This window comes from Serinus canaria, chromosome 2, assembly GCF_022539315.1.
Source record: "Serinus canaria isolate serCan28SL12 chromosome 2, serCan2020, whole genome shotgun sequence".
In the NCBI taxonomy this organism is placed as follows: Eukaryota; Metazoa; Chordata; class Aves; order Passeriformes; family Fringillidae; genus Serinus; species Serinus canaria.
In genome coordinates this window covers 148,951,585-148,971,425 of record NC_066315.1, presented here as the reverse complement: position 1 = coordinate 148,971,425, position 19,841 = coordinate 148,951,585, and the positions used below count along the sequence as shown (strand labels likewise).

The following is a 19,841-nucleotide window of genomic DNA, read 5'->3' as shown; positions in this document are numbered from 1 at the left end:
ATCTATTGATGTCAGATGCCAGAAAACATTTATTAGTATTGACTTGGACTAAACACATCTGCAAGGGCTGTTCCCTCAGAGCCCTTTGCTGTTTCCCACTGGCAGGTTCCATGGACATCCTTCCCTCACTGATGTGCAGCCAGGTGGGAATGACAAGCTTTGAGGCAGCACTGGGAAGTTTTCCTCTCTCTGCTGCAGCTGTAATTAGCTCATTCCCTTGAGCAGGTTGCCTGACAGTGAATTTCCTACACAGGCTTGCCTCCTGAGCTGTGTTCATGTGGACATGATGGACAGACTGGCTTGGCACAGCAACACCTTCCCAGCAAGGTCCTGGGGTGTGCTGTGCAGCCTCACTGAGGTGTAGGAAGAGAAGGATGCATTGTTCATGAGGGAAACTGCCTAATTTAGGAAGAGCATGGATGGGATCTTTGCTTAATACTCTGTTGGCACACAAAGGACCATTTCCCTGCCCACGTGGCAGTGGGGCAGTGGCTTTTCCTCTGTCCCCACCCCAAGGGCTCCTGGCAGGGCTGGGAGCTCCTCTCAGACAGATGGATTGCTCTGTCCCATCCTCAAATCAGGCTCGAGTCAAAGTTGCTTTATTGACTTAACCATATTGTGAGTGTTGCCAAATCTAATACGTGGGAATTAAATGGCAATTATCCATTTATTTGAGCTGGCTTCTTCCTCCCTGTGTGTTTCAGCTCTCTCTCAGCTTGCAGGGAGCTCTCCTAATTGAATGCTGCTCAGTGCAGCGCTGTCAGCTCTGGCTGGGTGAAGGGATGGGGGCAACTCTTGACTCCCTGGGAGAGGGGAAAGGCTGTCCAGGCCAACTTGGAGCACTTCCAGACCCAAATCTGGTGTGAAAATCCTGACTCAGGAACATCCTGTCTCAGGAAGAATTCCCTTGTGCAGCTTTCTGCAGCTCAGGTGTGTCCTCCATCCCTTGATGGGGATCCCCTCCATCCCCATCCTCCATCCCCTGTCTGAGGTGAGCTGTGTCTGCAAGAAAATTGTCCTCCATGAGATGGGTGAAGAGGTGGAGCAGTCAGATGAGAGTTTAGCAAGGAACAGAAAATATTTGCAGGATTTTTATGGTTTTCTCTATAAAACCAGTAGGTTTTATAGAAAAATCCCTATAGGTTTTCTCTTAGAAAACCAGTATTTGATGCTCATATTTGTGTGGGCTGTACCAGGTCTCTGCATTTAGGCTGTCCAACACTGGCACAGCTAAGATCTGACCTGGGTTCAGATCCCAGCAGGGGTTACAGAGACCTTCTGTGTCACTGGGTATCTCAGAGCTCACCAGCTGCCAGGAGTTGTTTTCTAGCACACCCGAAATGCACCCAGGGCATGTGGGACTGTGTCTCCTTCATACATGGAGCAAATGCTTTTTTTTAAATTGTAAAATCCTAGAATGACCTGGGATTTTAAATATCATCCAGTTCCAGCCCCTTGCCACAGGTAGGGACATGTTCCACTATCCCAGGTTGCTCCAAGCCCCATCCAAGCTGGCCTTGGACACTTCCAGGATGGGGTAGCCATGACTTTTCTGGGCATCCTATTCATACCCAATGACCAATATCATAGAATCATAGATTTTTTTAAAATTGGAAAAGACCTTCAAGTCCAATTATAAACCCAACCCTGCCAAATCCACCATAAATGCCCCAAAGTATCATCTTAGTGGACTTTCAATAGCAAAACAGGGTAAGAACAAAACAGTCTTCAAAAACTCTGTATATTGCAACCTTCTGAGTAAAAACCTGCACTTTGATGAAAGAGAAAAAGAACGCTAATGAATTATTAACAAGATGAATCTTGCTAATGCCCTTTGAGCTTTGTTCTTTAACAGGCTAACTATTGTTTGAGAGATGGAAGCCTCCAACTTTTTAATGGCAGCACAAGTATTTTAAATTTCCATGTCTGTGAAGCTTGTTTTTTTTTAAATTTTTTATTTTTACAATATTTCAAGACAATGGCATGGAAGTCCCCAGACATATTTCCAGCCCATTTAGACAGAGAGTGCTTTTAGTGATGCAAAGATGCTCCTTTTAAAAGTGTTGTTTTCCACCTACTCAGGCTATAGGTGCAAAACTTTACTGGAAGTTTTGAAATTCTGTTATTTAGCCATCTCAGGTGAAAATACATCTAACCTTGGCATTAACAGTTAAGTAGCATTATATATATTTTTTTTCTGGCATGCCTTTCAGCTCTCACAATCATGGATTTTAAAGCTGGAAGGGATCATGAGATTATTTTGTCAGTTTTTTTGAATTACCTGTATGCGAAGAACTTCCTGCAGTATTATTTGATGTATATTCAGCTCCTTGCATCATCTTTGCAGCTGAGACCCAAAGTTGCCATTTCCCCTCAGTTTTGTAGGCAGGATCACAGAGATTTTCCATAGAAATAGGGGACAGGGTTCCAGAGGAGAAGGGAGAAAGTTTCAGATGTTGCAGGGTCAGGACGATGACTCAGGACCATTCCCCTGCTCTTGCCCCCAGCCTGCACAGACCATGGCCCACAGTCTGGTAAGGTCTTGTTCTCCTCCTGTTTGCAAAAATAACCCAAAATCTCTTGTGTGGTGGCTCAGAGACCGGGGTGGTTCTGCTTCATGGCGCTGTGGGTGCCTGTTGTGGGTCTGTGGGGAGGGAAGGGGACACAAGAGGAGCCACAATGACTCAGGTGAGACCCCAGTCAGGGCTGTACAGGTGATTTTTAGCTGCACCAAACCAGAAGCAGCCTTGGGTTGGCTGTGAGTGGGAACATTTTCATGGAGTCATAGAACCATGGAATCCATAAGGCTGGAAAAGACCTCAAAGATGATCAAGTCCAACCTTTGACCAAATACCACCATGGCCACACTGACACATTTTTCTTAACTCTTTTGATCATGGTGGACTCCACCACTGCCCTGGGCATCCTGTTCCAATGCTTAACCACTCTTTCAGTGAAGAAATGTTTTGTAATATCCAATATGAATCCCTTTTGGTGATCCTTGAGGCAGTTTCCCATTTTTCTATCATGAGTTTCCTGGGAGTCTAAGCCCACCTGACCACCACACTTGCCTCCAGGCAGTTGTAGAGAGCAGTGAGGTCTCCCCTGAGCCCCCTTTTCTCCAGACTGAACATCCCCAGCACCCAGCAGCAGTTGGCAGGTACAACTGCCCAGCAAGCTCATCTTGCCTCATTTAAATATTTGGGAACAGAAGTGGTGTGGGATTTGGTAGATCAAAATGCTCTTGCTCTGGATCAACACCAATACCAGCATGGTGCAAAGCACCACATACTCTGCTGTTATAAATCTCCACCTGTATAAATTTATCCCAGGTTTGTTCCTGTAGGTCCTGTGCCATTGCACTGCAAACAGACCCCCAGGCACAGTGCTCAGCATGTTGGCTGATATTTTGGTTATTTTGTGTGCATCTCATCTTTGACTAAGCACAGGTGACTGAGGGGTGTGTGCAAGTTTGCACCTGTGTGTGCCTATGTGGGGTTTTGTTTCTTTTTTAATGACTTGGGACTATTACAGAGTGAGAAAAAAAACCCAAACAATTAGCTTTGTAGCTAATGCCTCGTGGCACCAGTACAGAGAATTTCCTCCTGAATATTCAAGCTTTTCCCCCCAGACATGCAGGCAGCACCTTTCTGAGAAAGACACATTTTAGAGATGGAATTCTCCTTACAAATTGCTTTTCTCTCTCTGTGTGCTCTAATTATAGAAGCCTCCACGGCGTTTGTGCATGCACGGAGGTTGCAGCAGGAATTTCTGATAAAATCAACTCGCTCAAAGGAGCTGCTGCGAACTGCTCAGGCTGCTGGGTACAATGAACTGGAGGAGAAGTGCTGATTGACCTCCTCACGTCTCTGGGGGAGGTTAAACCGTCTCAAGTGTGGAATTAGCACAGCACAGGGAGTGGGATGGGAGAATGAGTGAGGCTGCCAAGCTCCTGTTTCCACCTGTTCTGGGGGAATTCACCTCATGATGAACTTTCCAGTCAGGCTGTGAACTTGTTGGAGCTGGATGGGTGTTAGGGGGTGATCCCCCCTTTTTTGACAAGCCTTCAAGATGTCTTTTCTTTGTGTCCAGTGGGAGATATTTTCTGTTTTCAGGAGGAATTGGCTGCCGTGACTTTTACATACCCAGTGTGGCTTTCTTGGTGTTCTCCTTTACTTCATTCCTCCAGTGCAGACCAGCAGTGGAGAATTTAACCTGCAAAGCATCTCCTTCCCCAGGAGATCTATGTGTCCCACCTGGTCTACCTGATCTTTCTTGTGATTGCCCAGTTGGGATAACACCTGGGAGCTGCAATATGATGGAAAACCTGTGGGAGGCAATTTCTGACTACTTAAGGATAAATGGTTGCCTCTAAAAAGCACCACTTTACCTGTTTCAGCAGCAGTGCAGCACATTTCCTGCAGGTTGTTTTGCTGCCCAGTGCCAGTCCCCTCTGAAGAGGGATTTGGAAAGAAGAACGGCAGGATATGACCACAAAAGAATCACAGAATCATCAAGGCTGGGAAAGACCTTTGAGATCATCAAATCCAACCTTAGACTAGAAAATCATGGCACTCCTGCTCCTTGGACCTTTATCACTGTTTATTTTAAGGAAGAAGAGGAATGGTCTGTTGAGCTGTAGAATGAGGGAAGGTTGGGAGGAACCTCTGGAGTTCATCAAGTCCAAGATCTCTGCTCAAGCAGGACCAGGATGGATGGGCTGAAGTTTGTTGCTGATGAACACAATCCCTGGGGATGCCCCATCCTGGCAACAGAGATGGAGGCAGTTTTGGGCACCCCTTAGTTTCAGCCTTCTCTTCCTAAGAAGCAGCAAGGAAGTAATTTTTCCCAGGGAGGAATGTGACAAATCTCAGTCTCCCTGAGCTGCTTTGTGAGCTCTGCATGGCAGCAGCTGCTGCTGACTTCAAAAGTGGTGGGTGGGAAAAGCAAGTGAGAGGCTGAGGGAATGAAGAAAAGAAAAAGGAGGCAAAAAGATGTAAAAAGACAAATAGAATTGGTTGGATTTGAAGAAATTTTGAAGATTATCTGATTCCAGACCCCTGCCTTTGACAGGGACTCCTTCCACTAGATCAGGTTGCTCAGAGCCCCATCCAGCTGTCTGTGAACACTTCCAAGGATGGGACACCCACAACTTCCAGTAATGGGATATCCCCAGACTCACATCCAGGACAACTCCCCATTAGGTGGCCACTATTGGCTCATGGGTGAATGAATCCCCTGTCCCAGCCAGAGGCTGTCCCCACCTTTTGACCCCACCATTTAATGCTGGTGGGTGCAAAACCAGCACAAGGGAAGGTGGTGGAGCAGGGATTTGGCAGCAGTCCTGTTCCTTCTGCTGGAACATTATATTTTCTCTTTGCAATCCCAACGCCGACAAAAACCCAGAGAGCCATTGCTGGCAACACCCTGCTCACATGTTCACATTTACTATTTATAGAGGTGTGCACTGAAGGGAATGGTTGTAGGTGTGCTGGAAGTCAGGTGTTAACCCTTTTATGGGCATTTGATAGGGAATGGTGTGGGAAAGGGTTTTCCTTGACCTCAGCTGCAGCAACGTGCTCAGAGAAGTCATGGCTTCCATCCCTGGAAGTGTCCAAGGCCAGGTTGGATGGAACTTGGAGCAACCTGGTCTGGTGGAAGGTGTCTCTGTGCATGGCAGAGGGCTGGAACTGGATGAGCTTTAAGGTCCCTTCCAGCCCCAACCGTACTGTGATTCTGTGGTTTTTATGATTCTGTGATTTGTCATGGAAAAAGTGTCGGAAAATTCCTGTAGAACTTGGCGAGAATGTTTGAAGAGAGGCTACAGGAGGAAAAGAGACATGAAATAGTTCAAAATGGCATTTCTTGGATTCTTTGAAGGAATTACTTCTGTGACCCTAAAATGATTATTTGCCTTGGGATTCCTTGGCATTTTCCAAAGGGACTAAAGGATTCCTTCCTGTGGGGTTCTACATCTGCCCAAGCTTTGCTCTTGGAGCCAAAACCTTTCAGATATATTTTGGTTTCACCTCTTTGCTACGTCTTGTACATGCTTTTATGCATTTTTCTCTGCATGAGCAATAGTGCTGGTACACAGGGGGGTGATGTAAATGATTTTTATTTACTTGTTAAGCTTTTCCTCCTTATGGTTGCCAATTATGTTTAGAACTTATCTGCAAATGAAAAAAAAGAAAGGAGACTTGCCCTAACTGAAGTTTTTTCAGGAAACTGTCTTTTTTTTTCTAATTTTATTGCTATTTCATTTTTTTTAATATGGGCAAATTTTGAGAACACAGTATTTCAGTTCAAAATGTCAAAACATTTCCTTTTGAAAGCTTGAAAGGATATGGTAAAGGCAGGAAGGAAAAAAAAACTTTCAGCTGAAACCAGCTTACCGGGTTTGGCATTTGTATCTGTTGATCTAAACCAGAATGCTTCAGCTAATAAACCAGTTGTCTAAAAAATTTAGCTGAGCCTTTTCTTCATCAGTTTCCTGTCACTTCCACTTTCTCATACTCATCAGTATCACAGTGCCGTGGATTTTTTTTTTAATTTTTTTTTTTAGGCAAATACTTCAAGCCACATCTCAGTTTTGTTTTGAAAGAAAGGGAGAAAGTCTGCATTCAAGTACATAATAGAGTCTTTTCAATTAAGATGGAGAGGAAAATCTGTTCTGCAGATATTTAATGACTCCTGCTGAGAATGAGGAACAGAGCGAAGTTCTGCTGAATTAAACAGCAAAAAAAATCCACTTCTTGTCTTGCAGCTGAAGGCACAGTTTACCCTGAGGATGGATCAGTCCTCCTGACCATGGGGCTGAGCCCCAATGCAGTGTAAATGCTCCTGGTTTATCCATCAGGAAGGAATATTTTTGCTTTACAAAGGTGCAGAGGGCACTATGATAATGTCTAATTAATGCTAATACCTATACAGTCCTTTTCTTTGGTGTACAGGTGTGGGGATAAAGTTCATTGTCCAAATCACATCACACATGGAGAAACTCCATTTCTGCTGTAGCTTTGCATAAGCTTCTAATCAACTTCTCTTTTATTTGAATTTTATGTTTTAGCTCTTAGGGCTGTGTTGCTGTGCTGGGTTAGAGCTAACAGGTCTGTGAGATTGCTTCTTATAAGGGTGTGTAGAGGACAAGGGAGAATGGATTTAGATTAGATATGAGTAAGAAATTCTTTACTGGGAGGATGCTGAGGCACTGGCACAGGGTGCCCAGAGCAGCCGTGGCTTCCCCATTCCTGGAAATGGCCAAGGCCAGGACTTGGAGCAACCTGGGATAGTGAAAAGTGTCCCTGCCTATAGCAAGGGTTTGAAGATGATTTTTTTCATCCTCTCCAATCAAACAATTCTACAACTCAATATTTATACCTGAAATTGTCTGTGGAACCACAAAGTAATTTTTTTCTGTGTAATACATGGCAGTCAGAGCATGTTCTCCTCTACTCCTCCCTTGGTAGATGGGGACATTGTGTTCCTGAGTGAATGTGTACAAAAAATAAATGACTAATCCTGTAATGTTTCCCCACATTGACCATTTCACTGTGAAGAACAATAAAAGGGCTTGCCAGTAGCAGGCTCTGGGTCTGAGAAATCAAGAACTGGTCCATGTGAATCCCAGCTGAGAGGCACTGGTGCCTTCTGTGCCAGTCCTTCCTTTCCAGGGAATAACTACAGCAGGAGCTTTGCAACAAGAAACAGGACATTTTATGGCCACTGCTACAACCTCTGCTGACCAGCTGCAGATTCCATAAGCTGTGGGTGACCAGATCCACATAAAATGTCCCACAGAAACAAGCCCAGGAGACTTCCAGAAGCTCTAGCAGATGGCACTTCATCTTCCTGCACGACGTTTGGGGTCTGGTACATATGGATTATAAAACCCTGTATAGGTTTTATGATTTCTTCCAAAAGAGCTGATTCTTGGAGCCAGATGGTTTCTATTATGGTTAATCTTAAGCAAACAAAAGTAATTTTCCTTCCTCTGTTCAGTAATGCTGAGAAGGTATATAAAGTATGATGCATAAATTAGCAGTATAGTTTTCTTATTTAAACATAATAAAGATTCCCAATAAATGGCAAGGGGTCTATTAACATTTTTCATTTCTTTTTAGAATGTCTAATAAATTACATTGCTATTTTTTTTTTCTTTGATGGAGAGTTGAAGCTCTCCAGAAGAGGAGGGTGCATCAGTTGGAACTTTTACTCTGAATTGGGAATTCTACTCCAGCATTTACAACACTACCCATGCACAAACCTCTTTTTCCCATAGATGGGTGCCAGCTGTTGCATTGCTCCATTGCTATTTTCCATTGCATCCACTTTGTCTCTGTTTCAGTAATTTCTGCTGTCCTGTCATCCCAGATATCACTTCATCTCTCCAGGGCTTTTAGTTTGTGAAAACTCTTCATGCAGGTCTCAAGTACTCTGCAAGGTCTTTCTGAGATTTTTGTTTTACTTACTGTGGGAGCAGTTTTTCTTCTGTGTCCTTGAAATGGCCTGAATTTTGAGTTATGAAGAAAGTTATGAAGAGGAAGAAAATGGGAAGAAAAGGCATTTTCTACAGTTGAAATTCTACAGCCTCATGCTGCAACAAGTGTTGGCTCTGGAACAAACTGGAGGATCCAGCATCACATTTACAAGGAATGTAGAAATATCCATTTAGCTGGATCATGGGATGATTTGGGTTGGAAAGGAAGGTACATCATCCAGTTCCAACCCTGCCATGGGCAGGGACACCTTCCACTGTCCCAGGTTGCTCCAAGCCCCATCTAACCTGGCCTTGGGCACTTCCAGGGATGGAGCATTCACAGTGTCCCATCCCTATGGGATGTATTTGTTCAGCTGGAAAGTTGTGGCAAGGTAGTATTTTATAGGGTTTCTCTCTTTTGTCATAGGGATGTTTTTTCTGCTACCACTCACTTGCATCACATGGACTTAATCAGGAGAAAAAATCATCTCCATCTTATCATTAATAGCCTGAATCTTTAAAAAGATATTTTCTAAGGCAATTAGTGCTGAGTTCATTAATAAGACCAGTAGAGAGGCTGATTAAGTACCAGTTTAAAAATAAAAACAGTATTTTGTGATTTATATCACCAATAAATTTTTAAATAACGACATTTCAAAAATATTTGGATTCTTCATCTTTTTTGCTGGCTGTTTTCACGTTACACTCCCAACAGCTCGGGCAGTAAGTGTAAGATTAATCATTTCCACTTTTCTATTCCAGTCAATTCCTTTACAATTTCTCATCCTATTGGTGCTGTTGTTTGTGCTTGCATTAACACAGGACTGTAGACAATCCCAGGAATATGGCAGTACAAACAAAACTTGCTTTCACTCAGGTTTTATTTATATCCTTAAACAGCATCAATATTAAAAAATTAAACAAACTGTCAAATACCTTAAATTGCTTTTTTTTGGTTTTTTAATGACTTAGGTATTCTTTTAAAAATACAGGCAGACACTGCCTTAATGCTTGCTTTTGCCACTGCTTTGGAGCATGAAGGAGGGAACACGATTAGACTTTCCATCTTGGAAAGCAAGAAGCAATAGGATTTGATAGGGATATTTCAAAAATTAATTGGTATTTTCCACTACATTGATTTATTTCAATCAAAAATGAATTGTCCTTTTAACTCTATCCTAATCCACTACCAGCAAAAATAAAGAAAAAGAAAAACCAAAACCAAAAACAAAGTGAGTTTTTTCATTTAGAAAGGACTTAATTGCATCTTCGAGACACATCAGAATTATGCAAAATCTTTTAAAGTTTGTCTCCCTGCTTAAAAATGGAGAAAAACTCTTAATTGTAAAACTGTCCAATCAAAACCAAAATTAGCAACTTCTAAATTCACTACCCAGCTCTGCTCTGTATTTATTCTTCATAAAATTTTGCTTAAAATCCAAAGTCTATTTTGCATTTAACCACCACAGAAAATCAACTTTTCCCCTAATTCTCCCATCTGGAGAAGAGCGCCGCAGCCTGTGTGGATTCCTGTGGTGAAAGTGGGAGTTCTCTGAATGATTTTGTTCATTTTACAGAGGTTTGAGCAGGTGGAACAGGGCTGAGGACCCCACCAGCTCCTTTCCCATGGGCTGCCAACCTCCCCTGACCTTCAAATCCCTTTTAGCCATTGTGCTGCCCCATGAAGTGATGGGCTCTTTATTTTAGTAACAGCCTCGTGAGTCTTTGACATTTCCTTCTACTAAATCAACAAGAGCTGCTGTTTTTCTTAGAAATAGAAGGCAGTGTGTTTGTTTGTTTTGTTTTGTTTTTCCATGCTGGTTTGGGGTTTTTTTTTGCCTTTTTATTTTTTTCCCTGGTGCCTAAACAGGAGCATAGGATGAAAACAGGTTTCTCTGGCAGCAATAATGCAGATGCAGGGAATATCAGGTTTTGTACTGATGTTGTTGCTCTCTGACATCTTTAACAAGCTTGGGAAGAAACGAGTGAGAAGCACAAACTGCCACTCGCTTCTGGGAAAAAAAAAATCTGATATATTTCTTGTGGTTTTTCAAAAGCAGGGAACTGCTTAATAATAAATTGAAATAAACTCTTAGGGCAGTAATGTAGCAAAGTTTTTTGGTTGGTTGGAACTTTTGTTTGAGTTTTGTTGGGTGTTTTCCTCCCCATCATGAGTTGGAAGGAGCATGTCTGCTTTATCCAGCACTTTGCTTTTACAGCAGAGCGTAGCTCATCTTCTGAGTGACACCTTGTGCCAACAGCTTTCTCTTGTTTCTGATCCTCTCTGGGAGTTCTCTGCACCTTGTCAAGGCTGTACTTGCTGATTTTCCAGGATTTTGGTCATGAATTTGCCGTTCACTTGCAAAATCCACGCTCAGAACTGGAGGGAATTGGGGCAGGGCTGCTAATTGCTCACTCTGGGCACATGGAACATGTGATGCTCCCCAAGGAGCAGCCTCTCCCCTTGGCCAAGAGTCAGTGCATGGTCTGGCAGAGTGTTTGTCTCAGGGCTGGCTCTAGGAACAGCCTCTCTTTGTGGACAGTTTGGATATTTCTCTTTATTCCCTTAGTAGCCCATGGGTGGGTTTGGGAGGCTGTTTGTGACTGCTGCTTCTGTGAGGATGTTGGAGATGCACCCTCAGGTTTGGCAAAACTGAACAGTGAGTTGCTGACACATTTCTCCAGCCATGGCAGAGGGGTTAGAACTGGATGATCTTTAAAGTCACTTCCAACCCAAACCTTTCTATGATTTCAACAGTTGCAGATTTCCTTGGCCACACTCCTACCTGAGCTGAGACTCTGGCACTGTCTGTGCTGTCCTGGACACACCAGCTGAGGTGCAATTCACTAGAGAGTCTTTTCCTTTCTTCTTCAGCAGTTTGTTATTAGCATCTTTGCTAAAGAAGGATACCAAAGTGAACAAAAACATCTTGACCAAAAGCAATGCAAAGCAAATCTGATTGAGCCTTGATTGCACTGTAGAAAGAGAATTAATCATAGAAACATAGAATCTTCTGGGTTGGATGGGACCTTAAAATCATCTTGTTCCAATCCACCTTCCACTACAACAGGTTGCTCAGGGTCCAATCCAAATTTTCCTTGAACACTTCCATGGCTGACACGTCCACAGCTTCTCCTGGCAACTTGTGCTGGTGCCTCGTGGATCTCTGATGTTTCCTAATGTTTCCTTTTCTCTTTGAACCAGCTCTTGGGTACACAGAAATTTGTATTTTTGTGGCTGAGGACTTGGTGTTGTGTTTGGAACAGCATGGGGCTGTTTCCCTAGTGGGAGTGATGGGAATATGGGAAAGCACTCCTGGGTTTAATGCTCCTTCCAAGTGGCTTAGGACAAAACTCATCTCTTGGCTGATTTCAATGGAAGTGCAGAAATTGTGTGCAGCCTTTTTCCTCAGCTAGGTTGTGGAGGACAGTCTTTCTAAATTCTGTATCATCTTTAATTTCTGAAGTTGACTTTTACTGCTAATTAATGCTCACCCTTTACCTTCTTTGATTCTATAAGGGATAATTCTCTGTGGCTGGAGTGTCCCTTGCAGTGCCTGCTGTGCCACCAAGGGCACAGACACTTGCCAAGCTGCCAAGTTTTGATCCCACTGCCCTAGGCCTCACTGACATGGGAGGCTTTTGCCTGAATAGCCTTTTTCCTTGGCTTCCTAGACTTCCCTTGGGATAGGCAATATATTTACTATTTATTTCAGAAATATGTATTGTATCTGTATTCAAGGCTTCCTTTTTATTTTATTTGCTAGGCTTTTCCTTGAAAGAACCATGCTGAGCTCCAGTTAAAACTTGCAAGCTCTACCAGCAGCATTTGTTCTGGGGACACTGCACTAACTTCTCTGGGAACGTGTTAATTAAGTGTAAATTTAGAGGCTTGGAAAAGGTTTAGGTATTGAAACTGTTTCAGAGAGCCCAAGACAAAAATGGAACCCTAGGTAGGGTTCTTACCAACCTGAAGTGATTCTCCCTGCCTCCTTTGCCTCCTTGTTGAATTCCTCCTTATCCACTTGTTGAATTTAGGCCCTGAATTTAATTTGGCTTAGAGGTTATGAAGCCTCTGTCTCCTCTGGCCAACTTGCTGTAGCTGTGGTAGGATTTTTAAAGTAAAAAAAAAAAATAAAAATCTGTTCTGTGAAAGTGAATGTGTTGGTTTTACTTTCATTTTCTCTGTAATTTTTCTGGGAGTGTTACCTGATGGGGAAGTGAGGTGGGAGCAACATCCTTGAAAAGGAAGGGCAGGCACTGATCTTTCCTGTATGGTGACCAGTGACAGGACCTGAGGGAATGGCCTGAAATTGTGTCAGGGGAGGTTTATTGGATATTAGGAAAAATTTCTTCACCCAGAGGGTGGCTGGGCTCTGGAACAGCTCCCCAGGGCAGTGGTCACAGCACCAAACCTGTCTGAGGTGAAGAAGCTTTTGCACAATGCTCTCAGACATATCATGTAGTTCTTGGGAGTGTCCTGTCCAGGGCCAGGAGTTGGACTTCAGTGCTCCTTGTGCGTCTCTTCCAACTCAACCAATTCTGATTCTTGGTTTTTCCTTAGGGAGAGGAGGAGAAGGAAGGTACTTCACTACCTAACTCCTCTCCCTTTTAGATGGGTGGGATGAAATGTGTTCTTCCAGCTGAGAAGAATTTTACCTTCAGGTAAAACTTCATTTCTAAAATGAGGAAAAATGTATTTTGCCAGGAAAAAAATGTATTTTGTACATTCAGGAGAACTTGGACAAATCAGAAAGATAATTTAAAAAATTAAAAAAAAAAAAAAAAGAGAGAGAGAACAGGAGTTTATAATTATTAATGCAAACAGGTGCCTTGAGTTAACCCGTAGGGAATTGAGTTCTTGTACACACTGCCCCTGCTGTGTGAGGAGGGCTTTGAGGGAGGATTGGTGCAAACACCAGCTTTATCCCAATTTTCACACCTATAATTCCAAAGGTGCTCCCTCTTTGTGCTGTGGCCATGCTGAGGAGACCCAGGCCCTTTTGCCCTTTTGGACAAATCTGTAGCAAAGAGCCTCAGAGCTTTTCCATGTGAAACAGCCTCACATTTTACAGCACTGATGACAATCACATTGCCTGATGAGTGTGATTTTTGCTTACATTTCCCTTTATCACTTATTTCACTCAAATTTCATCAGCAGGAAATAAAAACCTCCCCAGCTTGCACACCAGGAGCAACTTCACAGTACACATGATTCTTTCATTCTCTTCCATTTCCTTTTCTATTTTAAGCCCTCTGTTTTGAGGAAAGGAACTTTGTTCAAACACGTCCTCGGCCAATCTTTTCTGTCCTGGTGTTTGTTGAAGCTTTTTTTGACCAGTGTCAACAGGAGGGCAGAGGTGATGAGGAGAATCAAGGTTCCTGTGGTTTGTATGAAAGGGGAAGGCAGTGGAAGACCAAAACAGTGTTCTGGGAGTGGAAGAAACCAAGAGCTGTGTGGAACATGGGATCAGACACCAGAGAATGCACAGGGTGGAACACCCTGGGAAGCTTTTGAGTACTGGGGACTAAAGGACTTGTCTGGAATGGGTGTATGTGTCTGTGCCCCCACCACTTCTGGCCTTTTGCATTTTCTTCCTTACATGAAAATTGGCTTCTTTCTCTTTACTCTTTCTTGTCCTTGGCCTCCTTCATCTTCTTCCACCTTTTCACTTTAATGCCAACTCTTGGGGAAAAACTAAAAATAAAGACATGAATTTACCATTTTTTTTTCCAGAGCAAATCTCTTTTCCTCTCTGGCTAGCTGCCAAAATCAATCTCTTCCTTTCCCTGGAGTTCATTTCATGCCTCTCATTGTGGATCTCAGTCTTCAATGAGGAATTGGTCTCTTGGATAATGGTGTGAAAAGGGGGGAACTGAAGCTTTGCAATGGCTTGAGTGGCCCTGGAGGAGGAACAAGGTGCTGGATGGGTGAGACTCATCCACTCAGCTCAGCTGTGAAAGGGTTAAGCCACAGGGCTGGGTGTGATGGTGTAATCCATACTGCTGGAGGTACAGTGGGGATTTGGGGTGGATGGTTTGAGATCAGAGGGAACAGGTTGTTTCCTGCCTGCTTTTTTTACACCTTGCAGGAGAGAGGAGTCTGGAGACCAAGTAACTTTCTGTGGGAATTTCTTCAGCAGAGGATGATGCTGTAACCTCAGTTAAAGCTTTCAAAGGAGAGGAGCTGCAGGAAACCTGTGACTTTCTTTAACAGACCACAGATGGAATTCTTGGTGGTGCTTTGGGGATAAATCCATTGGAATTTGAGGTGCTGAGTTGCTTTGCTACGGCCACATTAGGTATTTTAAGTAGAAAGATCAAATTCTTGTTCTGTTTTTCTTCTTTTCCCCCATTTTACCCCAGTTACTTTAATTACTGCTGCTTCTTCTCGGCAACTTTGAGGTTGAGTTTGCTGCAAAATTGAGTTCAGGGAGGGAATTGACTTCACCTGGCTGCAGAAAAGCCATTAGGAGCTCCAAATTAGTGTGAAATAATTAATAGGAAAGGAAGAGTGACGTGGCAAACACGGGGGCTTTTCATTACCATTAGGTGAAAGGATGTTCCTGTAGGTTCCTTTTCCATGAGTGCTGTCCTGGACCTCCAGCAATTCCCTTTTACATTAATTTTATCCAGCTCACTCGAGACAAGACCTTATAAGCCTGGTCAAGCATTATATTTGGCTTGTCCTGAAGAGGAACTGAAATAAATTCCTGCTGGGATTTCTCCTTCCCTACCAAAGCTTCTGGTGGTGGTGTCTGGAGCTGTTGATTGTCCCAGCACCTGAGAGCCCCAGGGATGCCCAGGTGCAGCAGAATTATTTTCTCCCTCCTGAGCAGGACTGGGGGAAGCAGCCCAGGAGTCCTTGGGTTCTGTTTTGCTCCAAGCACAGACACCACATCCCTCCACTGGCCAGTCCTCATCCAGAGTTGTCTCCTGTAGACAGAATTGTGATGAATTAAAGATAATAATTGCTCTGAATCGTGGGAAGTGATGCACTCTGAGTGTTCTCTGAAACAGAGGCTGCAAAAATCATGTGTAAGGCTTGCATGGATTTTTAAGCTTCTCAACCACTCCTTACATTTCCCTGGAGGGAGATGGCAGCCAGGCTGGGGTCTGTCACTTCTCCCAAGCAGGAAATGGTAGAAAAAGAGGAAATGGCCTCAAGATTCACCAGGTGGGGTTTGTATTGGATATTAGGAACAATTTCTTCAATGAAAGGGTCATCTGTCATGGGAACAGGGTGTCAGGGGAAGTGACTGAGCCACCATCCCTGGAGATATTTCAAAGATGTGTAGAAGTGGCACTCAAGGCACACAGTTTAGCAGTGGATTTGGCTATGCTTGGTTAATGGTTGGATTCAAAGGTTTTTTCCAACCTCAGTGATTCCATGATTCAGCTTCCTTTTTCTTTCTTTTTTTGTTTTTTTTGTTTTCTTTCTCCTTTTTGGCATTGATCCAGAGTGTGACAGGTAACACAGAGGTCTAAGGGCCCACCCCTGCACAGCAGATGGCTGTGAGGTGATGTTGCATGGCTGGATTTAAACTTGCTGCAGCCTCACAGATTTTTGCCCAGAGGAAGCAATTTCTGAGCTAAAACTCCACACCCAAGTCACAAAGTTCCTCAAAGTCCCACTCGCAGCTGAGGTCTCCCCCTGCAGAGTGTGCAGTGACACACTTTGCTTTGGCAGAGCAGGTATTTAAAAGCTCTTTTTTCCCATCTATTGCACCTACCTGGGTGCCCGTGGAGCTTTTCAGGCAAAGGAGTGGAGAATTAAATAGGCAAATATCAGAAATGCCATTGTTTGCTGCTGCTTTAGGAGTTGGTTGGTGGGGGTTTGAGTGACCTGGTCTGGTGGAAGGTGTCCCTGCCCATGGTGGCAGAACCAGGTGATATTTAGGGTCCCTGCCAAGCCCAAGCATTCTATGATTTCTGTGAATACAAATAAATATAACAGCAATAAATATAGCAGGAAATCACCATATGCTAGGCAAGGAGGAGGTTGAACTGATAGCAGAGGAAGTTGGGTTGTCCTGGGGTCCAAGGGGATTTTCCTGGAAAAATAAATGGAAACAGTACAAATGTTTTTTTTTTTGCAAATGTCCAGTTAAAGAAATAAAGGAGAAACCATTTGCATCTGGGATTCTATAACACATCCACTGCAAAACCTTCTCAGCCTTGAGGACCCACAGTGTAAATAAAACTCATTTTTTCCCAGCTGTGTCCCTGAACTCTGTTAGTGTCAGTATTTAATGCATGACATCATTTAATGCATATCAGAAACCTCCTAATCCTTCTTGGGGAATCATAATATTTAAGTATTCACTTGATGTAATCAAAGATGTTTAATTTTTTATCAGACTTCACATCCACTTTACTTCTCAGTCTTGGTTTTTCTTCCTTGGCATGGTAGTACAGAAGCAGTTTTGCTTTGCTTTCTGCTGCTGTTTTTAAATTGTTCTGCTTGTCTGCTTGAACTGCTGCATCCTCCATGAATAGTTACAACATCTCGGCTTGATGTGTTGAAGCTTGAAATTGGAGTAGTTAAAACAGCCTCCTTGTTACTATTTTCTTTTCTTTTGCAAAATAAAAACAAAATAAAATCCAGAACTGGCAGCATGCTGTGACGTGAAATAAAAAGTCTAGGGGCAGGAAACTGCAAGCCAGATACAGTGCAATTTTCTCAGAAAAAAATATTCTCCTTGAATTGCATTTTCAAAGTAATTGTTTGGAAATTTTGGACAAAGGCTTCATTTGCCTTGGTTTTTGGTTTTTTTTTTTTTTAGATTTAATTTACATTTATTTTTTAGGTGTGAGGGTGATTGTGGGTGCTGTTAGGTAAGTGTGGGCTGAGAGGCCTTTGGGGAGGAGTTTATGTCTTCACAGTCCTCTTCCATTTATATAATTTTGACTACAGTGAATATGTGGAAGCTTAAAAAATGAATTATTTCCATGATTTCAGAGTATGATCCACATTCATTGTCTCTTTCCCATTAAGGAATTGTGGCACAGGGTGAGAAAACTGGTCTCCAACCAATAAATAGAAATAAATCTCACCCTCCCAAATTAGCACCTGAATTTTTGGGTAGTTTTAAACCTCATGGAACAACTCTGGGCTCTCCGTGTTGCTCTGTGTTTCCTTCTCAGTGAAATTGGTGCTTCTCCTGCCTTTTGCAACCTTTGGGATATTTCATCTTGACTCTTGGTGTGACTTTGGCATTTGGAATGACTCCTCAGAGGTAGCTGCTGGAGGCTGGGCAGGAGTGTCCCCCTGTGGGATCACACTGGAGTCTCTAGTCTGGATTATTTGGGGATTTGAAGCAGTGCTGTTCCCAGCTGGGTGATTCCAATTCTACTCCCAGCCCTTGGTTTGATTGCTTCATGGTTCATCTGAGGCTTTGCTCAGTGCCTCAGGATCACTGGGCCAGGATAAAAATCTTTTGAGGCAAATTTAGTGTTTCTAAGGAAAGAATAAAAAAAAAGAAGTTAACCCCTCCCACCCATCCAAAATGAGTTCTGTCCCAAAATGTTCAGATGAGTTCTGAAACATGAATATCCAAGAAAAAACACCTAAAATGGGGGTAACAACAGTCTGTATAAATCTAAAAATCTTTTCCTGTGCTGCTTTTATGCCAGTGATTTCATGAGAGCTGGACTTTGTTAGTAACAAGTGAAATTCCTGGGGGAAAGGGGAGCCCCCACTAATTTCTGCTCTTCTGCAGCCTCCCCTATAGAACAAAGGAAAGGAGTGTCTGGGACAGTTGATTTAGGAGAAACTGCAGGAAGACAAGAGTGGGAAAATCTCCAGCAATGAGGCTCTGTGCATTTGGATTAAACAGCAGGATTTGTGTCATCCTGACAGGCTGATCCATGACTTTATTTACAGCTGTTATAGGGCTGAACCATCTCAATGAGTGTGAGGAGCAGTGGAAATTCAGCTCTCGGATGTGCAGCTGCTCCTCCAGCACTGGGAGATGCATCCTCAGCCCTAACCTGAGCAGTGCATCCAGCTGGCTTCTTGTTTTGCCCAGTTTTCCTCATTTTTGCCTTGCTCCATCATTATCTTTCTGCTCTGCCAAGCACAGGCTGGGTGTGTGGTGCTTTAGCAGCTCTGGGAAATCTGGTGAAGGGATGCAGAGTAGGTCAGAGTTCCAGCTTGCTGACTTGCAGAAATGAATCTCAGCTCCTGTTGGAGTCTGAGATGCTTCACCTCAGAGGTGATAGCAGGGGTTGTTGGACTCTGCTGGCTGGAAAAGCCCTGGGGTGCTTCACGATGTGACCAAAGTTTCAGGTGAAGCAGCTTCTGGGAAAGCTGACACAGGTGGGAGGCAGAATAAAAAAAAATAATCTGCTGGGAAGCTGCTGCCATAAAACTGGTGACAAAGGCATCATTACAAATGAGTTTCTCTGGTGACTGTGATCAATCAAAACTGAAATGCCTGGTAAAGCTTATTTACGTGATGTATCCTTACTCTGTGAGATGGACTCAATACAGTCATAATTAATGGTGTTGAGCTGAAGGAAGGCAGATTTACATTGGATATTAGGAAGAAATTCTTCCCTGTAAGGATGGTGAGGCCTTAGCACAGGTTGCCCAAAGAAGCTGTGAATGCCCCATCCCTGGAAGTGTCCAAGGCCAGGTTGGATCAGGCTTGGACCAACCTGGGACAGTGGAAGGTGTCCCTGCCTGCGGCAGGGGGATGGAACTGGATGATCTTTAAGATCCTTTCCAGCCCAAAATACTCTGTGGTTCTGTGATTCTCTAGTGTAGCTCATCACTCCTCTGGGGATACTGAAGCTCTGGAGAAGCTGGGGACAGTCTCAGGGATTTTAAAATTGGGAAATTAAGCTAAAAAAACTAAACCAAAACAAAAATAAACAAACCCAAACAAACAAAAACCTAAACCGATAAACAAAACAAAAACAAACAAAAACCCCAAAACAACAACAAAAAAACCAAAACAAAATTTAAAAAAAAACAATCAACCAACAAAACCCCCACCAAACCTGAAACCCCAAAATGTTCAAACCCTCACTTCAGTGTTCTCCTTTTAGGGCAGATTTGAGCACCTTGGCTAAAGTGGGTACTTTGGGAATGAAGTTGTGAAATTTTTTCTGGGCACCAGCAGTAGAAATTCCTGACACTGACTCATTGTCCCTTGCGTTTGAGCTGTCAGGAAGGAATGGGAAGAGGAGGAACCTCTCTTGGGGGTTAGGAGAGGAATGTGTGGAGATCCCACTGAGCTTCCACCTCCCTCCTGCCCCAAAAGCTCTGACCCCACAGAGCAGGTGCCCTCTGCTCACTGCTTTTTCCACAGGCAGGACCTGCTATGGGGCTCTCCTGCTCTGGAAAGTGCTGGCT

The 19,841-nt window shown here is 43.5% G+C and overlaps 1 protein-coding gene across 5 annotated transcripts in view; it reads left to right on the top strand.

Moving 5' to 3' along the window:
• TSNARE1 (t-SNARE domain containing 1) overlaps positions 1-19,841 on the top strand; it is a 456,778-nt gene that overhangs the window by 132,295 nt on the left and 304,642 nt on the right. The gene's annotated exons all lie outside the window — the stretch shown is intronic.